This window comes from Aythya marila (assembly GCF_965140915.1).
Source record: "Aythya marila genome assembly, chromosome: 27".
Taxonomy (NCBI): Eukaryota; Metazoa; Chordata; class Aves; order Anseriformes; family Anatidae; genus Aythya; species Aythya marila.
The window spans coordinates 3,623,135-3,646,839 of record NC_139068.1 but is presented as its reverse complement, the minus strand read 5'-3'; the positions used below and the strand labels follow the sequence as shown (position 1 = coordinate 3,646,839).

Genomic DNA, 23,705 nt, shown 5'->3' with positions numbered 1-23,705 from the left:
GGCTTATGGTAAGGAGGGGGGTGGCTGGGTTGTGTTAGGGGTGCTGCGAAGGACTTTAATCCACAGCTGCTGAACTTTGAGCTCCAAATTCTTCTTATGCGAGTCGATAAGGACACGCGTATTATTCCTGCCTCCATCCCAAAAAAGGAAAATCTGTAAGTGACTTAACTCAAATATCCTTGCCTCGACGGAGGGGAAAAATATGCCCAACTTTCTGCTTCAGATCAATCCTTTCCCCGGCCCGCTCCCTCCAGCCGAGGAGCTCTCTGCTCGGTGCCAGGGGTTTGGGTGCCCCGGGCCGCTCACACCCACTGGTGGCAGCTGAAAAAAGCCTCCAGGGCTGGTAGGAAGCGAAGCTCCTGGCTACAACAGGATTATTTTTCAGCATCGTTGGTGATTTAAAACTGTGAGCCCCAAAGTAGTAAAACTCTGGGCAGCTTCCTTGCTGCACCGTTTGTTACACAATAAGCCGGAGCAATTTGAGGGCTGTCTTCGTTAGGCTCTCTCTGCTCCTGTCCCCTCTGCTTGTTTGCTTTACAACTCAACTGTTTGTTTTGTTTTTGGTTTTTTTTTGCTTGTTTTTTTCTTTTGACACCACAGCCTAGCAAACTGGAACTTTTCTCTTCTACCTCCTTCCACCTCCTAAACCCTCTGGATTTCTGGGTCTGTCCCAGCTTAATTCTCTCGGACTTTTTGTCTCCTAGCGTGGCTGTCGCTGGCCGAGCTCAGTAACTTACTGAACTTGGTGTTTCACGTTGCAGTAGCTGCCCCTCGGAGTGGTCGCTGCTGGTATAAATGACCCCTTGCAGAGTTTTTTTGCAGAGGCTGTGCCCAGGGCAGCCCCAGCACCCGAAAAAGTCACTCTGCCCTCGTGACGTGCCATGGTAAGCAGTTTCCTTCAGCTCCCTTTATCCAGAAAGACTCCTCTTGGCTCTCTCATGGAGCTTCTGGGCATGGCGTGGCCCCAGGAGCAGAGGGAGGAAGCGGAGAGGTGAGGAAGAGGATGGTGATGGGTGTCCTCTGGGATGCCCAGACACAAGCAGGGCGCATGTGTGAGCTCGAGGAGAGGGGATGGGGGCTTTGTGCAGCCCCCGGTGTTTTAGAGACATCTTCTGAGACACGCAGGGATGCTCTCATCTCCGGGGATCGAGGGGTGGTGACAGCAGCCCGTGGGACACGCTGGAGTTTCTCCCTGCCCTGAGCCTTGCCCCCATCGGGGACTCACTGGAGGAGTGAGGCTTTGTCGTGTCCCAGTCCTGGGCTCTTTGGGGCTGTTGTGGGTTTCTGCCCCTTGGATTTAGGGAGATGGGCTGCACGTGGCTCCTTGGAGCCCTGCTGCTTTGCAAGCTTCCATCACCCCAGCCCAGGGGGAGATGAGATGGGAGCAGTGCCCTCTTCCGTGCACCGTTACAGCTTGGGCTGTCACAACCTGAATGTCGTCGTGCAAATAAGGCCCTGAACAACCTCCGTGCTCCCGCTCCCTTCCCTGACAGCACTTGCACAATTAAGAGCTGATCTCGATTAGAAAGCAGATCTTGGTTTGTCTAAACAGGTTTAGAAGCCCAGCAAATGAAACTGGGCCAGGCGACCGGCACAGCGTGAGCACCGAGATGGGTTTAGCAGCCGCCTAAATCAGATGAGGTCGGGGCTGTGGCCGGGCAGGGCTGCTTTGGGTTGAGAAGCCTGTGGCAGTTTCTGCTCAGCTCCCTCTCCTTTAGGGCTGTTTTGCAAAGCAACAGCTGAATCACTTGTTTACAGCCTCGGTTTTTGGGTTATTGCTGTGTGTGCTGCTGGTTTGCATCAGACCCCAGGGGTGCAGTTGGGCTGTGGCCTCGCAGGCTCCCAGGCTGCCCCGATCCGAGCGGGGATGTCAGAGGAGGACGAAACCCAGAGGCTGGGTGACCTCCATCCCAAAAAGGCCCTAATGGGGCCATGCAGGAGGGCTCAGGACCCCTATCGAGGCCGGTTTGGCTGCAGTGGGACCGTGGCAGCTTTGCACGAAGACTCCCAGGAGGCGGCACGAAGCCTTTTCCCTGGCAGGTGATGTTTGCTTTTTATTTTACAGTGGCAATGTGCTGGATCCCAAACCCAGGAGTGCCCTGACTTCACATATCACTGCTTCCTGGTTTCTTTCTTTCCCTTTTTGCTGCTTTCCGTGGCAGTAAACACACGATGCGGGGCTCCCACGTGCTGCGGGTGCAGGAGGCACAAGGCTGGAGGCTCCCACGGTTGCGCTTGCTGCAGCCACCGAGCCGGGGCTGCAAAGAGCTGGCAGGAGAAGGGAGGGGATGACGTGCTGCTGCGTGCCCGACTTTTCAAAACGCGATAATCCCATCTCGGGAAAAGAGCAGCCTCGTCTAAAATTCAGCCCGTCGACCCTTTGTGGTGCTCGAGCCGCGTCTGACCGGCCCTGCCTTTGGAGACGCCGCCGAATTGGTTGCTCCTTCGTGGCGTCCCCGTATCCAGCTGGGTGCCGCTACCCGGCGGCTGCTCTGAACGGGAAAGGTTCCGCTCTCAAAAGTCCTGATTTATCATTCCCTGGAGCTCGTCCTTCCCTCCATTTTGCCTTTGTGAAGAGAGCGGAGACGGGCAGAGCGGCGGCTACCTGCTCGCAGCGCTGCAAATGCACGCGTGTGTGCGCGCATCCGTGCAGAACCCGCAGGAACTGTGCTTTTTTTTTTTTTTTTTTTTCCTCCTGATTAATCTTCAGCCCTGATGACATCAAGCATTTCCCCGTGAAACGTAGACGGGTGCTGCTCCCGGCTCGCTCCCACCGAGGCTTCCCTCCCGCTGCTCTCCTTTGTTCCCTGCCCGCGGTGCCTCCCCCTCGGTGGGGCAGCGGGAAGCGGAGCCACGCGTCCCGGCGCCGAGTTCCCATTTCGCCCCCGACCTGCATGGCTCAGGATGTGGAAAAGGGGAGAAAAGGTGCTGGGCAGAGCCGCATCCTGCTGTGGGTAAGCAGGTTGGGGGACGCGGTGGCCTTTGTCCCCAGCAGGAGGGGACACCCGGGTCAGAGGGGTGGCCCTGGGGGGTGGTTTTTCCAGGGGTGGTGCCGGGGAGGGTTTGGTGTGGAAGCACGTGGGAGGCGGTTCCCAGCAGCAAACTGGGTGGGCTGTGGTTTCCACCGGTAAACCCTCGTTCCCTGGGATGGCTCCTGGCCCCTCCGGGCGGCTCTTTGGTGCTCCAGCTTGGGAGAAGGGGGAAGACGGGGACCGAACGCCGCAGCCCAGCACCGAAACCTGCATGCAGGATGGTGCCGGAGCCTGCTGCCCCCCAGGAGCAGCACGGCTGAGCCGAGCACCCCGTGCAGGATAAAAGGGGACCCGCAGGAGTGACACGATGGGCTGGGCACCACGGTGGCCATGGCACGGGGTCTGCCCCGTGCCCAGCTCACAAAGCAGCTGCCGTTTGTGTCCCCCGGTCCCCAGCCCGGCGCTGCCACCGCCCCGTGCCCATCCCGTGGTGCGCACAAACCTCCCGGTGGCTCCTTCCCTCCGAGTCGCCATTTTATTTTTTTCTTAAACGTTTATGTATAACCATACACTAACCTATAAAAATTAGTTTAGGATGGCTGCCAAGAAAATCTCTGCAGTGCCTTGTGGGTAGCTCCCTGCGAATTACCATAAAAGCTGTAGTGCTGAGGCTGCTGTGGCAGTTGTGAGGATGCCAGTCATAATGCTCTGTATTTAAAATTCAGATGAATGTGTAATGCCTTCGTGTCTGGATTGCAGCAGCTCGTAGCGTTTCTGGCATCCGTGCCCCGCGCGCCGCTGCATCCTCTCTCGCTTCTCAATGCCTTCTCGTGCTCCTCCAGTGTTTTGCCTGATCGCGGAGCGCAACAGGTTGCAGAACGTGGGCAGGGCTCTCGGGGAGGGAGAGTGGTTTCTGATAGCTTCCTCCCAGGAGAGAGGAACCTCCTGCTTCCATTGAGCCAGCAGCAATATTGCCCCGAAGGGAGCAGCCGCCCCGTAACCCTTCCCCTCCGCATCCTGCGGCGCGCGCCTGCGCCGTCCGGCTTCCGAGGGCGCTTTGGTTTCGTGGTGCACCGAGCGTGGCTCTCGGCACCCAAAAGTGCTCAAGGAAACGGCCGTGGGGGTTGTCTCGGTGTGAGAAACACACGCTTGGAGATGCAAAGTGTGTCTTTATCCAATTCCACTGCTGCTCCTCCGGAGCAGAAACCGAGGCTCTGAAACAGCCTCGGCCGAGGAGCTGGTGCGGGTGCTGGCAGAAGGCACCGCTGCTCTCCTGCTTGGCGTGATGGATCATTTCATTTAAATTTTACTGAAATATAATATTCATCACGGTGTCAGTGGCCCACCTTCATTATAGCTCCCTGATAAACATCTCTAATCGGAGAGTGATCTCTCCGCCCTGCCAGAAGCCGCCTGGGGATAATGAATACGGTTTTTGGAGCCGGGAGAGGGTGTCTCGGGGCTGTCTCCCTGCTCTCCCCTCCCTGTCTGTGTGCTGAGAATTATTCGCCTGGCTGATAAGTAAGGCAAGAAGCAAACGTGGTTTTCCCAGGGCCATTTGTGCAATCGGTGTGTGGCTGTGAGATGGTGGCAGCCGGGACATAACCCGGTGTCCCTGTGGGTGCCTGACAGCGTTTTCCACCCAGGAGCTTCTGAAGGGTCTCAAACAACCGTTTTCTTTCCTCCTTTGTGCTCACTGAGGGTTTAGGGCACGGCATGTGTAGGGTTTTGCCCCAGCGGGGCTGCCTCCTCCTACAGGGGTTTGGTGCTGCCTCCCCTGGATCCCTTGGCAGCGGCATCACCCGCGGTGCCAGCAGCAGGGACGCGGCTCCCCCGTGCTGCACCACGGAGGGCTCAGAGCAGCCACTGCCCCTTCTCCCTGCGGAGCCAGAGCCAAGGAGGGAGCCTGAAGGAGCCAACCTCAGCGCCGTGCGGTGTTTCAACCAGCCCAAACCTCTGCATGCTGCCTGGCAGAGCAGCCTGGCGTGGGGAGAAGCTGGGGCCGTGCCGGGGGCTCTCCTCCTGGTGCATCCTACAAAACACTGCTCGTCTTGCTCCTCTCGACTGCTTTTATGCCGAGGAAGGGCTGCTGTGGGACAGAGGGCTCTGCCACCTCCATCCAGGTGCTCCCCGGCTCGGCTGCTGGCTTTTGGCTGCTGCTGCAAAGGGAAGGGGACGTCCACGGTGCCCGGGATGGATTTTTTCATCTGTGCAGCAGTGGGAGATGGCAGCTGGCGGTCCTGCACACACCGACACATCCACTGCACTCCTCCAGGGAAAGCCTTTGGTTGTTCAGCCCCTGAGCCCCCCCGGTGGCTCTGGGGGTCGGCTCCGGATCGTCTCCGCCTTCCTGACCTTCAGAGCCCTGCGAGTCCTCGGCAGCTCTTGGTACAAGCGTGACCCCTTGGGCTGCTTTTCTGCAAGCAGGGCTTTCCTCTCCCCGCACCTCCGCTTCCTCCTCTGCGTTTGACCCAGAACAAGCTGAATTTTGCTCTGCTTTAGGATTTCCTGTCACCTCTGCTCCTCTCTGGCTTCCACGTCCTCAAACGTGCAGCATGCGTCTGTCCCACCGCAAAACTTGTCAGCAGGAGGAAAATCACCCAGAATTTGGAATCGTTGGAGCTCTGGGCTGCGTTTGGACACTGCCTGCTCGAAGACCTGTGCCCAAAGCCTCTCTGAGGACAGTTCCTGGCTTCCTCCTCCCTCCCCAGGCGTGCTGGGAGCGCTGGTCGTGTGGTGCTGATGAGATGATTGATTTTTTCCAGGAGCCCTCGGAGGCTGCGGATGAAGACGAAGCCACCTCCGTGCTCCTTGGCAGGATGGAGCAGAGCTGTGCACATCGGGTGAGCGGCAGCAAGGTCCGAGGACAAGCAGCCCTTGCTGCCTGTGGGATGTTATCCTGCTTCCTCGGGGAAGAAGAGGAGGAAGCTCTGGCTGCTGGGCAGCCCCTAATGAGTTTGCTGCCAGCCCCCAAAGGCGAGCCTGGTGATGCTGTTTGGGTTTCAAGAGCTGCCTGCGTGCTGGAGCTCTCAGCATCTGCACCTGAGCTGCAGGCAAGACTGCAGCTCCATCCCTTTTTCCCTCCCTCACTTTGCAAAAGCAGCTCAAAGCTCCGTGGGGCGAGCAGCTGTCCCTTCACATCTCCTCCTGATGGGGACGGGGACGGGATCGGGGTGCAGCCCCGGCCGTGGGTGCCTGTGGGACCTCCTGGAGGCTGCAGCACCCCTCCGGCACCTCGCTGTGTGCTCACCTAACCAAGAATGAACCTCTGGGAAAAGCTGGGAGGTGGAGGAGAGAGGAACTGAAATGTTTCTTAGAAGTAAGAGAGGAAGGAGCAGGAAATATTAAACAGCCCTGGCAATTTGGGCTTCTCTTCCTGGCCACCCTGTGGGATGTGGGGGCTCAGGCGGCTGCCGTGGTGGGTTTGGGACGGGGAGAGGAGGAGCAAGGTGAGGCAGGAGGCACTTCTCAGCCCCCAAGGTGTGTTTGTGGCTGGCTTACCCTTTCTTCTTGGCTTACCCTTGACTTTTTCCAGTGTCTCTAAGCGCGTTGCCTCCTGTCCCCGTCCTCAGTTTCTCATCCCCCCCATCCTGATTCATGCAAAACAGCCCCGAGGGTGCCTGGTGCTTGTCCTGGAGAGCCCTGCTCTCCTCTGAACCCTCCAAACCTTATCGTGGTGAGCACCTCGAGGTGAAGCAGTGGCAGGTTTCTCAAGGAGTTCCTCTAGGAAATAGCAGCCAAGTTTGGGATGCCAGACCCTGAATTTCACATCAGGCCCCCAGGATGCTCAGCAGCGCTCTTCAGTCTTCAGAATAAAAACAAAGCTATGCTCTCAGCTTGGGCTTTTCCTTGGGAGTTGCTTTATTTGGAAAAGAAAAAAAAAAAAAAAAAACTTTCTGGTTAGTCTTTTGGAAAAAAAAATATATATATAATATCCTGAAATTCTGTATATTTAGATAGTTTTTTGGCTTTATGTTTAGATAGGCTTTGGCTTTAAGTTGCAGGATGGATGTTGTGCTTCTCAGCGCTCATCCCTAGAGGCAGTGCTGGAAGTGGTGGCATCAGATGGAGTCCTGTCTGTCTGTCTGTCCGTCCCTTTGTCTGCTCTCAGGAGTCCTGTCTGTCTGTCTGTCCCTCTGTCTGCTCTTGGGAAGGCTCTGGGGCAGGGGAGGATGAGTATTTTGGGACAGGGCTTCAAAATCCTAGGATGGGCTCCTGCGTTGCTGTGCTTTGGGCATTGCATAGAGGTACTTGGGGGCAGAGGAACTGGGATGAGAGTCCTATAATGTGACCCCAGTGGTGATGGGGAGGGTCTGCCTTGTTCAGGTCTCAGTGTAGGAAGGTTTCAGGGGCACCCACAGCTCCCTCCTTGCTGTGAGCAGCCCCGTGCCAAAACAGGAGCGAGGGCTCGGCTGTGGCTGCTGGTAAACCAAAGACACGGACCAAGAGCTCAGCATCCTGGATCAGCATCCTCCCATCCTGGGAGGTGCTGCGGCCGATCTCAGCCATTAAACCCCTCGGTGGCGTGTGAGCGGAGATGCTTTTAAGGCCGGCGTCAGCCTTGCGACGTTCGGGGAGGCTCCGGAGCTGCGATAAGGCTGGGGCTGACGCAGGGAGGCCGGCGGCAGCGCGTCTCCTCCCCGGCCTCCTGCAATTCAGCTCCTGGCACTGTCGGGGCGGTGTCTGCAGCGAGCATGGGGGGGGCTCGGGGTTCAGGTCCTTGCTGGCAGGCCCTGAGCAAGCTTTGTCCCACAGCCGAACCCTTTGGGATGCAGGCTTCCCCTTCTCTGGTGAAGGATTTGCAGCATGTTTTCCACCTTGGTGTGAGGCAGCTGCTGGCACGGCTCCTTCTTGGCTGTTGGGATGGGTTTGCCAGCGTGCCCGTTGACCAGTTATTCTTTTGGGATGCGAGGCTTTGTCCAAGCATTTGCATGGGGCACAGCGGCCCTGTTTGCTGGAGGGGATGCGAGCAGCATCGCGTGCTGCTGCCCGCCGTGCCTGCTGCTATAGGGCACGGATAGCACAGATAGCGTTCCTTATAGTGTGTGTATGGCAGGTAGGAGACGCCCCCAGCTCCTTCCTCTCCTCCCCAGGGAGCAGGAGGAAGCGTGTGTGCAGGGGGAGGCGATTTCCTCCGCTGGCGTGCTGCTGGAGGGCTCTGTTCAGGCTTAATGCTGCTTAACCCTGGTCTGGGCATTGGCACGAAGGGTCTCCGGGGAATTATCAAGTTGCTTCCACCCCCTTTTCTTTCCCTAAATTAAGGAAAAAAAGGTAGAAAGCAAGGAAAAAGGCTCTCTGGGAAGCAGGCAGCTGAGTGTGTGTGGGAAGAGCCCGTCCCTGGCTTCCTGAGGGCTCCGTGAGGGCCGTGCAAGTCGAGCTCGGGGAGCTCCCATGGCCACGGTGCTGCTCCTGTGGGAAACGTTTGATGCAACGGCAACAAATGGAGGTGGTCTTTAAAATAAATAAAAGTCACCTGTAGGGCTTACAGGATGGGGACGCCAAAGCTTCCTCGGGTGATTTCTGCTGGGCTCATCTGACTTGAGAAGCTCCTTCCCCTGAGCCCCCAGCATGGCTTTTGGCAACCGAGCTGTGCCGGAGATGTCCCTTAGGTCCTAGGCCTGATGTCCTCGCCCAGCTCCATGGGACATCACCACCATTGTCCCAACGTGGGCACCCAGCTGAAAGCCCCACAGCGTTTCTCCTGAGGGCTGATGAACCCCGGTTGTTGGCCGTGTGCCTCCTCGTGCACCAGCCGCTGCTCTGGGCTTTGCCTGAACTCCTGGAGCGGTGACCCCGTGGGAGGGCAGAATGTGAAAATCCCAAATCTTCCTTGCTGCTCATCTCAGAGAGCTTGGGCTCTGATCTTTCCTTGCTGCTCATCTCAGAGGGCTCGGGGACGTGACAAACGTCTGGCTCTGATCTCCAGGGGTTTAGAGGGCTCAGAGAGGTGCCTGGTGTCTCCCATGGCTGTGCTTCTTCAGGAGACCTCTGTTGGAGAAAGGCCTTCGAAGTCCCCTCGGTTCCCGATGTGCACGGCACAGTTTTTCTGTCCTAACATCCCCCAGAAGATCCTCGCCACCACGATCACCGGGGACATGCTGCAAAGTCAGAGGCCAGGGCTGGATTTGGGGCCAATGCCCCATCCCTCCCTGGGCGTGAAGCAGGGCAAAGCTCGGCTGCCAGAAGAAATCCAACGTGAAAGGGAGAAAAAAACCTTTTTTCAGGTTTTCTGGGTCTGAAGCATGAGCGGGATCCTCGAAGATGGCTCTTCACCAGCGTGGAGAAAAGGGCTGAAACCTGCCTGATGTGCCCAGGCCCTGGGCGTGCTGCACCTCCTCCTGGCTCCATCCCCCTGATGTAAGGCTCCGACACATCCCGCTGCTCCAAAATAAATAGCTGCTTCTTTTGGGCCGGGGAGGCAAACAAATCAACAGCCCAGTGATTTCCTCAATCATCCTGCACGCCGCACAGGGGAAAAATTAATAAAGTACCTGCCATCCTCAGAAGCTGTTTGTTAAAGCCAACGATAATGATGGGTAGAACTGAGCGCTGGTTTATGACGGCTTTGCTCACGCTCCTGCGCTCCCTCTCCGAGGCATCGCCCTTCCCGACAGTCCCCTGGTGGGCAAGGTTTGGGTCTGTGCTCTGGGTCTGAGCCTCTCCAGCGCTGGGAAAGGCTGCACGGGGCTCTCCAGCCTCTCCGCATCCCCCTTGTGCTCCAGGAATTGCGTCCTTTTGAGTGGTTTGGGATCCACCAAAAAAAATCCGGATTTTTTGGAGTCGCTGTCTTTTGGTTAGAGCTCATTTTTTGTCATGTTTGGGACTTTCGAGGCTTTCCAAGGCCTTGCAGGAATGTTCCTGGTGTGGGCACGTTGAAGCTGCCTCGTGTGGTGATGCTGCTGGAGGAAGGACGCTGGGGAGCACACTCCGTCCCTGCAGACCACGTCAGCACTGGATTTCCAGCACGTTCTTGAACTTTCTCATCTGTAAAATGGGCATGTGCAGAGCCTCTCCTCGTGAGGAGCTTGGGACTAAACTCGTTTTGAGCCCCTGAGGTTTTTCCAGGACTGCAGCCAGCCTGCAGGGACCAAAGCTCGGCTGCTCTGACCCCGCTCAGCGAAGCAGCCGGCCCTACCTGGAGCCTCAGGGCTATCGGCTCCTCCACGTGTGCCCTCCAAAAGCCAACCCAGAAATTTTGGAATAAAACACCACTGCGCAGGAGCGTGCCACATCTCTTGATCGCGGTGTTCCTGGGGCTGCAAGGCTCAGGGAGCATCCTCAGCTCTGGGTTTCGTTGCTGCAGAGCACCCGGTATTGTGTGTCCCCTCCCCAGCCCCCCGGTTTGGGTGATGCCCCATCCTTCACCCCATCTGCAGGAGCCTGTTCAGCACCAGGGAGGCTGAAGGTGGTGTTGGCCGCTCTGTGTTTTGTTTTTTTTTGGTGAGGAATATTCTCCTCCTCACCAAAATACCTCGCTCGGGGCTGCTTTCATGTTCAAAGCGGGGCTCCTCCTGCTAACGCACCTCTGCTGCGTGCCCGGCTCGTGGGTGGCTGCGAAGAGCAGATCTGCATTGAGCTCGCTCTGGTGAGGCTTTGGGAGAACCAGGGGGAAAGTCCCTTTTAAGTTCACCGTTTCCAGAAGAGACACAAGCTCTGCAGCCCGTGCTAAGTGGGGAACACGGCCGGCAGGGTGCAAGCTGCCTTGGGGCCGAAGGGGGAGCGAACTCCACGGCGGTGACAGAAGCTCCCGGCTGCTACCAGAGGATTCACAGGTCCATTGTGGTGCCAATAAACACTGAAACAGGAATTGATCTGCGTTCAGAGCACTCGAATTAAATAATGGGAGCTGTATTTTTAAGCCATTGGTGTTCAACTCTTGAGATCCCTCTGATGGGAAGGGCGGCCAAAGGTGGCACCGCGGCGAGGCAGCGGCAGCCCCTTCCCAGCTGGGTTTTTTGGGGTCCAGGTTCCCTGTAGCCACGTCTCCACGCATCGTGCACCCGCTTTGCAAACAGAGCAATGCACGGTGTTTTTAATGGGGGGAAAAAAAAAACAAGTGTGTGGTGATGACAGATGAACTGAAAGCTCTTGGAGGAGCAGAGAGAGCTCCTTCCTGCCGGATGCAGCTTGGGCTCAATCCCGAGTCCTGTCCTCAGGCTCCAGATGTCCGTTTTCATCTCCAGGGTGCCAGGTTTATGGTCGGCCGGTCCCAAGAGACCCTCTATGGTCTTCAGGGGCCAGAAGGGAGCCGACCTCCCTGCTGGGGGGGTTGTTGGGGCTCCCAGCTGCTCCCCCCCAGCACGCAGGGACCTCGCCGTGGCCGCGCTCGATGGCACCGTGTGGCAGCCACCACGAGGCCTTCTCTGGCACCAAAAGGACAAATTAAATAAACATGCTCGATTGCTTAAACATTTGTTTTTTAAATTAGCGGCAGCTTTTTTGTATTACAGTATGTGGCTATGCTGCTGGGGAACACTTTAGCAAGTTGTATTTTTTTTTTTCTTCCCGGTGCTACTTTTCCAGAGCGGATCCTGATTTAAAAACCAAATGCAAAGTGCGGGCCAAGTTTTAGGTTTGATCCCGTAGAAGATGTCAAGGGGAAAAAATTGCACTGCTCGGAGCCGTGGGGCCCTGTTTGGATGCGTGATGGGGCCTTGAAGGCAGCGGCATTTGCAAACCGTGCCTGCAAAGCGCTCGTAACGCATCTGCAGATGCCCAGGGTGGTCGGCAGATTGCAAAAACATCCAAGGAGGCGTTTGGAAATGCAGGGTAAGGGAGTTACGCAGGGCTCAGGGTGCTCACAGGGACACGGAGCCTCAGCCAGGAGGTTTTGGGGACCGTCCCCTCCGCGGGCGGCATGCTGGCGGCGCCCACGCCGAGCCCTTCCCACTCCGTGTCTCTGCTCCTGTTTCGCCTCTTCGGTCTCTGTCCTCTGTGGATGGCAACAGACAGCCTGGCGTGAGCATTACAGCTTGGTCGGCATTATAGGATAAGGAGGTTTTAGATGCTGCTCTAATAGTCACCAAGATTGCTAAATAGCATCTCTGGGAAGGCGAAATGCAGCCGGAGAGACGCTAATGCTTCGGATTGACCTTGCTCGGAGCGTGTGGGGGTTTTGCTGTTTCCGTCGGCTTGCGATCGGTTTCCTAAAATAACATCCATCCCGAAAGCACCGCCTTGGGAACGAGGAGCCCTCTGCACGTACCTGTGCGAGTCCCATCCCTGCTGGGCGGGGAGGCACTGCGGAATAAACCAGCATCATCCCATGGTAGAAAAAAAGCAAAAAGAGACCCCAAACCCCAGGAGCTCCGTGTTGTGCCCCTGGCTTGCAGCAAAGCTCCCAGCAGCCAGCCCAGGGCCCAGCCTGGTTCAAGGGAGCCACAGGGGTCTTTAGGACAGTCCCCCCTTCCCTTTCCCTTTGCAGGCACTTTAGAGCAGTCCACAAACCCCAGCCCACACCCTCAAGTTTCATAAAGTCAGATTTTTAAGATGCTTCACTTGCAGAAGGGTGCTGACCCCGTGGCTGGATGCGTCCTGGTGCATCCTGCACAGCTCCAGCACGGCCACGAGCTCCCGTGCACAACCACAGGGCTTGAGGACCCCGGCTCCGTGCCTTTCCTAAAGGCAACCGGCAGCAGTTCTGTTGTTGTTTTGTTGTTTGTTTTTTGTTTTTTTGTTTTTTGTTTTTTTGTTTTTTTACATATTAAAGGTTTAATAAATGGAATTAAATACTGTGGAACTTAAGGTAATTAAATGTGGAAGCAGAAAGAAAAAAAAAATTGTAAAGCATCCTCTCCAGGAAGCTAATAGGCTCCATGCCTCCTTATCTTAATGATTTTCATAATTTAGCTGAATGCAGAGATAATGGATCTGATGAACCTTTATGGAGCTAACTTTAGATTTAATGGGCTTCTTGCTGGGGAGCGGGGTGGGGGCAGGTGCAATCAATGTGCTTAAGGAGGGAGATAAGAGCACGAGAAGCTGCAGTGAAAACAGCCAAACGGGGTTTCCGAGGACTTGAAAGTTGCGCTGAGTGCTCCCTGCTTCCCACCTGGAAATAACCTCGGAAATCATTTGCAGCAGCCACGTGATTTCCTCCAGCTCGGCCAGGCCGCGGCTGCCAGCGGGTTTTGCCTTTGTGCACAACCCCTGACCCGCCCCGCGACGAGGGAGCCGCAAAGCTGGGATCATCTGCGTTAATCTGGTCTCACTGAGGCGGGATCAGTGGAAACCACCTCGCAGATTCACTGCATTATGGAGCAGATTGAGAGACTTAGAGAGCAAATTTAATAAATATCATTTCGATATTACTCGGTGGAAGGGGAAAAAAAAAAAAATCGGCCAAGCAGCTGATGCTGGAGCACCCCGCGAGGGATGGTTAATGGGAACGTGTCGTGGGTGGGGAGCTGGGATGTGGGAAATGTTCAGTATTGGCATGGGGAGGGGGACAGGAGGAAAGGACCTCCCTGGGGGTCATCAGAGTGGGGTCACAGCAGCGTGTGCAGGGCTGGGAGTGCTTGGGGAAAGGGGAAATGAGGATGTTTGTTAAGGGATGGAGGTAACGCTGTAGGATGGGCACCTTCGGTTCCTCTCTGGCACAGCCGTGAGTCTCCTGCTGCCCCCTCGGCTCCATCCTCCTACGGTTTGCACCACTGGGTGCCCAGGGAGCTCCAGCGGGTTCAGGAGCAGGGTTGGGTGATGCTGAGGCTGTTCCTGGTCCTGGAGAAGCTTTGCTGTGCGGGCACAGCGGTGGCTGCAGATCTGTGCCCTCCCTCGTGCACCCAGTGCCAAGCCAGCCCCCTGCGCAGGCACTTGTGCAGCTATTGGAAATCTGCACCTAGGGTAAAATCTGGGTACAAGGGTTTGGGGTCCCAAACCTCTGTGTCTGGGGGCTCCCCGTGGTTCCCAAAGGAGTCCTTGAGCTGTGCTCTGACATGGCCGCAGCCTCTTGGGAGCTTTCCAGTGGGAAAGCCAAGCTGCCAAGGGCACAAACAGGAGGAGGCAATGCCGGCAGGGGCATAGACACGCGGGGTGCCCGAAGGAGACCCAGGGAGCCGGGCTGGGACAAGGGCACGCGTGGAGCCAGCAGCCCCGCTCTAATCCCTGCTCCGTGCCAGACCCTGCTCGCAGATGGTGTCCTCCACGGAGCAGAAAGCTCCGATTACAGGGAAAGGAGAAGCGATGGCACTGGGAAACCCCGACTCCCTCTGCTCCGATGGTGGTGAGCGGGATTTTGGCTACGATGGGGCGTGGGGACGGGCACTGCTGCCCGCTGCGTCCCGTGGGCATCGTGCCCAGCCCCTGCACCTTCCCGAAAGCCTCGGGCGAGGGCAGTGAGCCCAGCCCGCGCCTGCGCTGAGGACCAGCAGTGGAAGGTGCAGTGCTCGCAGGCAGCCGGAGGGGCTGCTTCAGCTTTGTCCCCAGCAGGACCCCCTGCCTGCTGGAAAAACACTTGGGTTAGGAGAAATGTGTGACCTCTTGCTAACCCCCTTCCCCTTCTCCTCTCGCCCTGCGAGACGTTAAAAAGGAGGGGAGAAAAAAAAAAAAAGGAAAAAAAAAAAAACCCTCACCGAGGCCAATCCAAAGAGGGCGAGAGCTGGAGACCGTATCATTAAAATGCTAAAAATGAGTGTGCTGAAAACAGACACAATTGGGTATTTAAAGCTCTGAATGAAAAGAGTGTGTGTTAGCCGGCTTGCGGAGAGCTGGTCTCCCAGAGCCCCTGGAAAATATGTGGTCAAGGCTGCACCATTAACTTTTTGTTTCTGGTTTGTAAAGTAGCTGTGAAGTCCGCAGGGGGGGCGCGCAGCCCCTGTCCCTGCCAGGCTTGGGGGGGGGATGCCTGCGCTCAGCTTCGCCGAGTCTTTTGCTGTCCCGCTGCAATCTTGGCCCCAAAACGTGGCACTCATCAGCCCGGGCACTCGTGGCCCTACGTCCCCAAGTCCCTGGGGACACCTCTGGCACTTCTGTCGCTTGTGCAGCCCGGGTGGGATCTGTGCTGAAGCTGGAGGAGCCAAGGTGGAGGTGCAGCCTGGAGAGGCTCGGGGGTGTTGGAGCCGCAGCTGCCTGAGCCCTGCCCCAAACCCGCACAAATTTGCTCCTGGGTGAATTATCATCGCCGAGGCACCGCGGGGCTCTTGCATCATTTGTTTGCAGCTCAAAAGCTGGGCGGCTCGGGCTGCTGGAGGCGAACCAGCTCAGGTGCCCAAGCTTTGCCAAGGGGTGCTGGGCTTCGCAGAGGGTTTCGTTGCCTCTTTTCCCTTCTGGGTGCAGACACCTGGACCTCTGCAGCTGCCCTTAAGCGAGGGCTCGTCCCATCCCAGCTCGTCCCGTCCCGGGGTGGAGGCTGGTGCTGGTGCTGAGCCGCAGGTTGGTGCCGCACGGGAGGGCGAAGGCACATGGGGTTATTCCAGTCATGTGCACGTACGCAGGTTTCCCTCGTCTGCATGTGCAGAGGGATCTGTGTGGGTGCGAAATGCCCCTAAAATGTCTTCTAGGGCAAGTACTAACTGCCAGGCTGGGCTTGGCTCCAGCACGCAGGAACGGATGAATCAGATACTTAATGGTAAAATCAAACCTCGCAAAGCGTTAAAAACAACCCAGCTCCGCCGGGCTCCTCTCTGCCGTCCAAGGGAGCCCCAGCGAGAGGGAACGAGAAGGGATTTTCAACCAAACTGGGATTTTTCGCCGTCCTCCCCCCCGCCCCGCCATATCGCTTGGCTGCCAGCCTCTCCGAACGGGAAGTTTTACCCCGCCTCCCGCGGTCTCGGATGTCAGGTTGGCAAGAAAAATCCCATCTGTTTTCAATCTGGATCCTCACTTCCATCCACCGAGCGTTCTTCCTCCCAGCGCTCCCCCGCTCCCAGCCCCCAGTGCTGGCGTGCACGCCAGGCAGGCCTCGGTGACGCTTTTTTTTTTTTGCCTTTTTTTTTTTTTCCCTTTTTTTTTTTTCTTCTAAAAATGTATGTGGCCTCCTTTGCCCCCCCTTCTCCCAGGCACATGCTCCAGTGCGGCCCTCTCCGCGCTGGGGCCTGCCAAGAGCCTCTCTGTGCTCAGCCCTGCTACGGTCGCTGGCTCGGAGAATTCCCAAATGACCGAGGGTTTTTCAACTCCAAGCATTCAAAAAACTGCAAAGTATCTCTCTGTGTAAAAAAAAATTGAGAGGGAGAGGAGGGAAGGGAAGGAATTTTGTTGTTGTGATTTTGTGTTTGGGGGTTTTGTTTGGTTCCAGCTTCTTGGTATGATTTGGAAAAGAGCAAGTACAGAGTGTTTTGTTCCTGCGCAGAGATAACAGAGCTGCTCTGAAATCCTGTATGGAGTCAATGCAAAGACGTATATGTAGCAGTCGTGATACCCTAATCTCTTTCTGAAGAAACCCTTTTGTTGCACACCAATCCTCTCCTTTCTCTTTGCTGTCCTCTCTTGCTGTCTAATGTCTTATTTAAACCATGAAGTCCTCAGGCTAGGAATTACCTTCTCTCTTTACAGATGGCTGCAAGAGCTTTGCACGTCTGCTGAGCTCTATGAAAAATAAATGAAGGAGGTTGTGGCTTTTGTTGCTGGGTTTTATTTTATTATTTTTTTTTTAAAGTGTTGGGAGGTGAGAGTTTATCTGATCGTAGCATAAACCCAAGGTAGCAAGGACTGATGAGTGCTGTTTGCTTTCGTGGTGCCAAAAATCTCAAGGCGGGGGGGAGTTATCCCTGCCGCAACCCCTTCCCTCTCGGCTCTCGGGGATGTGCTGGCAGTGGGACTGCTCGGGGCAGGGTTTTGTGCGTTGGTTGGGACCCTGAGGGCTCGGGGGCTTCACCTCAGAAGGGATTTTGACCCCGGGAAGAGCTCGGGTGCCACAAGCCCCAGCCGCGGTGCCTCGGTTTCCCCATTGCTCCCTGTGAGCAGCAGCCCCATGGGGACAAATTTATGGTGGTGGCGTGTCCAGGGTGTACTCGGGGAGCTGGGGCACCCCTGGTATGTGGGAGATGGTGTGTGTGTGTGTGTGTGTGTGTGTGGTGGGGGGGGATCCGTTGCTTTTTATTTCGGGGAGGACGGTGCTAGCTGTGGGGAAGGGGCTGCATGTATGGGTCGCTGTGTGGGGACCCTACACGGCCAGGCTGTGGGGTGAGGGACCCCAAGGGCAGGCTCTGGGGGTCCCTCACAGGATCTACCCGGGGGTCCCCGACACAACCAGCCGGGGGGGGGGAATGCCAGAGCCGCTGTGTGAGGGCAGGGACCCACCAGAACCAGGCCCAGGATTAAGGGGGGGGTCGACCCCAAAGCCTGGAGCCGGGCGCCCTGAGGCGAGGAAGGGGGGACCCGGGCGAGCCCCGGCCGCTCTCCCCCTTCCCCGGGCCTCCCGCCCTGCTCGGCCCGGCCCCTCCCCGGCTCCTCCTCCTCCTCCTCCTCCTCCTCCTCCTCCTCCTCCTCCTCCTCCCTCCGCCGCTCCGGGCTCCTCAGCGGGGTCGCGGCGCCCATGGCCCCGGTGGTGCCGAGGGACGGCGGGGCCCTGCCGGTAAGCACCGAGCCCGGACCCCGGCCCCTTCGTTATCCCCGCTGCCCTCCGCCCCAAACCCTCCTCGGAGAGCCCCGGGACCCCTCCAGCATCGAAGCGAGACTCAGGAGAGGCGGTTTGATTTGCAAAAGTCTTTATTTGTTTTCTCGGTTTTTTAAAAAAATAATCTGAAAAAAAGGGCAAAGCCGCCCTCCCAGCCCCGCTAGCGCGGGTCTCCGGGCAGCATCCCAAGGGCTGGGGCCTGGAGCTGAGGGGAGAGCGGGGATGCGGGGGGCCGGAGGGCGACGGGGCTGCCTTGGGGTTACGGGGCAAAACCCAAAGACCAGACTAATTCTGAGCGGCTGCCCTTGGCCTTTCTTGTGGCCATGAACAGCCGAGCGATGGGCAGGGGGGTTTGTCCCCTCGCTTCCCCATCCAGCGCCTCCACAAAGCGGGAGGCAAAAGATAACCGCGTCCTGCTCCCCCCTCACGCGCCTGCCTTACAAAAGGCCCCGACTGGCCCAAATAACCCCTTTCTCATCCCCCCCCTTTGTGTATTTTTCCTACGCCGGGACTGCTCATTAGTTGTTCATGCTTAATAGGCAGCCCAGGTCCTCAGCAGTTGCGTGCGCGATGCTCCCGCAGCTCGGGTCAGGCCACAGGTTTGGCTTTGAGCAATCCCCCAAATTCACTCACTGCAAACATTGCACAACGGTGCTTTGGCCCCGGGATTAAAATATAACTCGCTTTCCCCGCTTTATACAGCTCGCTGGCCACTACAGCAGCATTCTGCTGTGGAGAAGTGAAGCTCGAGGTGCGGGCTAGTCGGGGATGTGTAATCTTAGAAATGTGAGATGGGGGGAAACTGCTCCATTTTGTTCCAGGAGCCGTGCAGCTGGAGCTTTCCCGAGCCATGGCCATATTTTATCCCTTTATGCTTCCTTGCTGTAGCAAAAACTCCTTTTATGTCGCAGGTAACTTTTACATCGAGGCTCTAACTCTGAGCTCGCAGCAGCTGCTTTGACTCGAGGCGCTTAAAGGGACGCTCAAAATTAAATTTAAATTCATATCGTTCGCTGGCGGAAAGATCTCCTGCAGTTAAGGCAAAAAATGTAGAGATGAAGCTGATCATTGCTATATATGAAAAGCAGTTTCAAACATTAATATTATGGTTCCTCTCTTAAAAAAAAAAAAAAAAAAGAAAGAAAAGAAAAGAATTCTCTGGCCTGTGCTTTGTATAGCTACATCTCCGTGTTCTTTCATTACCCTTTCCCTGAAAGCATCACTTAGAGGAAGAGAAATCATAAGTTCAGGCACACTGGGCTCGCCACACACAGAGGAACATCTGCTGAAAGGAGACTTTCTGAGAATAGCAAGCCACCTGCACTGAGAAATGTTTCTTCTCTCGTAACCAGTTCAGCATTCAGCAGTGTTTGGTCCGTGATCCGCCGCCGGTCTGCATGTTGGCTGCAAAGGTGCTCGGCAGCCCTGGTGCTTTGGGAGGCTAACATTTATTTACAGGCTTGCGCCGTTGGGTTTGGCTGCTGTGGGTTTTTCTTCCACAAAAAGGAGGAGGTGAAAAATCTGTGTTTGCGTTGATCCGGCTCTTTGAACAGTTTCTTCACAACTTGGGTTTTCTCCACCGTAACGAGCGTCTGGAGATGATTTGTGCCTTTCCAGCCGCCCTCTGGCTCGTTGGGGAGGAATGTGTTGGACGTGGGAGCAAGGCTCGCTCCGACGGTGTTCCCGGGGTTGGTTCTGCACCTGGGAGGGGTCTGTGCAGAGGACGTCCCTTCCCCTCTCCTGCTTTCCATCCCTGGAGTGAAAACCCTAAGGGTCACAATCCCCCCGTGTTATTGCTCCAAGAACCTGCCAGGATGGAGGGAAGGTGTCTTTATCATCCTGGGAGCGTGCCAGCGATCCCCCCTTGTGCAGAGAGGTGCAGCACCTCAAGGAGAAGTGCGGGCGCTTGTCCCAAACCTTCCTGCCACTGGGAGGGGGAGCGGAGGAGCTCCGGGGCTGCAGCCCTGTGGTCTGGCTGCTCTGCGACTTCCCCCTCTTGCCGAAACACAAATTGGTGATTTCTGAAGGCGTGGAAACCAGAGAAGTTACGGTGGAGACGCTATCGCTCCTCGGGAGCTGGAGGGACCAAAATAAACGCTGAGGGCTCGGCGTGAAGACAGCGAGTTGAGTGTTAGGTGCTGAGTTCCTGCGAAGGTGACAGCTGCAGCAGGCATCTGAGGAAATCCCTCCTTACCCTGCAGAGCTGGAAAAGCAGGGTACGGCGTTTTATTGTGCTTCTTAGCCTTGATCACAGAGCTTTCAACCACCCTCTTTACCCTCGCTGTTGTATCTGGCCTGTAGGTACAGATTCTTCTCCAGTGCAGCTATTTGCACGAGATTTAATCTCTAAGGAGCGTGCCAGAAAAACAGCCTTGGGGAAATGGCAATCTGGTAGCTTCCTTGTCTGTAAAATGGGGATAGCGATGCAGAACTCCTTCCTGTGAAGTGTTTCGGGGCCTACCAGCAGAAAGCACTCAAGTGGCATAGGTTTGAAGCTCCCGGCCAAAAGGAGACGAGGCAGAAGGAGCCCAGGCTCCCGTGGCAGGTCGGCGGCGAGGCCAGGAGCAGAGCCGGTGCCTCTGACTCCTGCTCGAGCATCCCCATCTGCCGCGTGTGGCTGCGGGCGGCGAAAAAAGAAAAAAAAAACAGCTCTGGGTTCGCCTGGCTGTGCATCGAGGAGGAAAACGAGGTTGTGTGAGTCCATCCTCGGTGCCTTTCAGGAGGCTGCCCCGTGGAACCAGGTGGAGGAGCCACAAGGGGTCTGCCACTGGCCCCCAACGAGCTGGAGGGAAGCCACTCGCCCATTTTGTGCTGGCTTCTGCACAGCCCTGGTGTAGTAAGCGCCTCGTAGTGCCGCTCACCTGAATTTTACCCTGTCACCTCCGCCCTGTTGGAAGAGGTTTTGACCCCCAGGGGTTTTTATTCCCGTGCAAGGCTTTGTTGGTGGGTCCAGCAGAGATCTCAGCGCATCCCGTGGCGCTGGGGGAGTGTCATCTGGTTATGTTTGACTTCATCTCACGCTGCGCTCACGGGTGTGAAGAAGGAACTGGTAAAATTAGGGACTGTGGAAGGTGTGAGACGTGGTGCTTGTGCAGATGCTGGCAGCGGGGCAGCGTCAGTGCAGAGCTCGCTTTGAAGGAGTCGCTGCCCTTCCAGAGCTACGTGGCAGGAGCAATAAATACCCTGTGCCACGTGCAGCCCTCTGGATCAGGAGGCACCGGGCAGGAATTACAGCTGTGAGCGTGTAGGGGATGATGCAGGGACAGAGATCTCTCGGCTGCACTGTGCAACACCTTTATTTTTCCCATGCACCTTAAATCCCTTCTGAAGTGGCTGCTGCCTGAATTTTGCCCAAACTTTTGTGCACTCGGCCACGTTGGGGGTTGCAAAGGAGCTGCCCTGCCTCTCTGTTTCCAGAAAAGTTCTTTAGGGTTTTGTACGGGTGTTTCTTTCCCTGAGCACATCTCAATGCTCTTGTTATGGGTGAGAAAGTGCCCTACAAAACCTCCATCCTAAAGGCTGTGCAGAGATCACTTCGTTCACGCGAGGCCGCCACGCGTTGAGCTCACTCCTCGCAGGCTGCCTTCTGCTTTCACCTGATGGATTTACGCTGGGGAGGCAGCAGCCCGGTGCAGCTCGGGGAATTGAGGCCAGCCCCCTGTTTGTGGTAATTCTTAAATAGTTCATTTGGGCGTAATGCCTCTTCTTGCAGCTGATTCTCTATTACAAACAGATTTTCTGATAATGGCACCTGCGCCATTCAGGCGGGATCATTATGGTAATAGCAGCAAGCGTCGTTACGGAATTGGCACGCGGAATTCCTGTCGGATCGTTATAATGACAGAAGTAACGCCATAAATAAAGAGATGCTGTAACAGCAGCACTAAACCGGGGCGTAGCAGGGAAAATGACAGGTAACATTTCCCCCCCAAGCCTCGGCACCGCCAGGTGAAGCCCTGTGGAGATGGTTGGAAATCCCTAGGTGTAGAAACGGGGTTTTGCTCTCGTCCTGTGGGGTTTTGCTCTCATCCTGTGGGGTTTTGTTCTCGTCCTCTAGGGTTTTGCTCCTCGGGCTGGCTCTCAACGTGGCTGATTTTTGGGATGGGTTTCAGGCGGGGCTTCTGCAGGCTCAACCCATCCCTGCTGCGTGGTCCTGGCTGCACGTTGCCTCATGCAGCTCCCCGCAGGAAATATGGGAAAGCTCGAAATTGTTTTGGGGAGGTTGGGGTAAGGGGTGAGGCTGTGAAGTGCCCAGCGGGACCTGCTGGAGGGCACTGATGTGAGTAGCGTGGAAGGAATAGTACCAAACTCCCACAAATAGAAGAAAAAGGGAAAAAAGGGGAAGAAAATCAGCATTTTGGAGAAGTTACCGAGGATTTGTGACGTGGAAGGAGTAGCACCAAACACCCGCAAGCAGAAGAAAAAGGGGAAGGAGGAAGAGGGACGAAAATCAGCGCGCCGGAGAAGCCACTGAGGATTCGGGGTGGGGATTGCCCCCCCCTCCACTTCCCTTCCTATAAATCCCTGGAGCTGGGTGCGTTGTGTTAGAGGCCGGGCCTGCGGTCAGGTTTAACAAACGCAGATAATCCAGCTGGCTAATCTGCAGCCCGCTTGGGCTCCCTAAATCCCGCTGGCAGGCGGCGAGGAGGAGGCCGGGCACTGCTTTGTCACGGGCACGCTCCACCAAAGTCGCCGCTAACGCTGCTCCAGCCACCGCGTGGACACAGCACAGATGTCTTGCTTGGGGGATCTCTGCTTTATTTATTTATTTCAATAAAACCCCTTTTATTTTTCAGTGCTCCCCCGGATTAAATGCTCCCGGAGGGGGGTCGTAGCCCCTCGGTGGGCTCGGATGAGGTTTGGGTGAGCCCTGTGCGGCACGGCGGTGGAAGAAGGAAGGGTGCTCGGGACGCAGCCGTGGGACGGTCGCTTTTTGATGGCCGGCCTTTGTGAGCGGACATCTGGTGCCAGGATTGCTGCCGTCGGGGCTGGGGGTGGGCTGCGAGGCCAGGGAATTTGATGGATTAGCGCGCTCCGAGGGCTGGGGGAAGGGACGGGTAGGGTTTCAGCGCTTGCTGCAGGTAGGGAGAGAATTTGGGGATTAGGGGCGTTTTGCTGGAAGCTGCAGAGAGAGGAGGATTCGCAGAGGGGGAGGGGTTGGGAAGAAAACAGCCTGTCCAGTTTCCCCGAAGAAATGTCACTCGTGTGCTCTGCGAGGGAGCACCGGGGCCACGCGTGCGCGCTCGGAGCAAGAGATGAAAAAAAAAACCCAAAGCAAATTGCTCCGGGCTGTCCCCCGGCCTCGGAGCCCTGGGGAATCCGGGTTGTGTGGCCTCGGGGTGGGTCGGTTCATTCCCTGCTGCTTCCTCTGCATTCAGTGACCTCTCCCCAGAGATCGGCTTAAATTCAAACTTGATCCTTTGCTTAAGGGCGCGAGCGGCAGCCTCTCCTTGCACATTACAGATCCCGCTGTCTGTCTTTCCCCCGTGGCCACCAGATGGGCTGAGCTGCGAATCGGCAGCTTTGGAGCTGCTGGAGAGGGGTTTGGGACCCCTCCTGCCCCCGTGTCCTCGAGGGGAAGGAGGGAAAATCCTCATTTCTCAGAGCCTCCCCTGGCGGTGGTGATTTCAGCACGCTACGACCCCAAAAGGGGAAAATTGGTGGTTTTCTTGGGGCAGGGCCCAGCCTCGTGGTGCTGTCGCCGGGGTGCGTTTTGCCAGCGCTCTGTGCCCGCCAGTGCCCAGCCCTGGGTAGAAAAACCCCATCCCTTGTCTGCTGCAAGGGTTGGTGTTAGCGGGGAGGGCACCGGGACCTGGCCAGAATGGGGACCTCGAGGAACAGCCACGCTGAAACCCAATCCCTGGCCAGGCTGAGGATCGGATCCGTGTGTAAAAACGGCCCGGGTGATTAAATGTCTGCTGGCCTGGCCTGCTGGAAGGGCTGCTGCGAGCTCGCAGGAGGCACACTGGGGTCCTTGGTTCATGTTTTGGGGCTGCACACACACACATGGGTGTGCTGGAACATCGGGTTGCTGATGTCAAGGGGACTGAGCAGCCTTCTGACTTCTGATTTCTTCTCCGTGGTGACAAAGCATTGCTTGTGGGGACATGGCAATGTCCCCAAGGTGTCTGAAAGCCTCGAAACACTGCCCTGAAACAGGGAAAAAGAGGGAACAAATTACA

The 23,705-nt window shown here is 56.6% G+C and overlaps 1 protein-coding gene across 10 annotated transcripts in view; it reads left to right on the top strand.

Moving 5' to 3' along the window:
• Positions 1-23,705, top strand: part of PTPRS (protein tyrosine phosphatase receptor type S) — a 151,095-nt gene that overhangs the window by 3,255 nt on the left and 124,135 nt on the right. For 9 of the 10 annotated variants that reach the window (XM_082779984.1, XM_082779985.1, XM_082779991.1 and 6 more), the window contains exon 1: positions 17,414-17,481. The exons of the other annotated variant lie outside the window; for it this stretch is intronic. The gene's annotated coding sequence lies outside the window, so the exon portion shown is untranslated. Of the gene's footprint in view, positions 1-17,413; positions 17,482-23,705 lie in introns of those variants that run through there. 10 annotated transcript variants of the gene reach the window in all.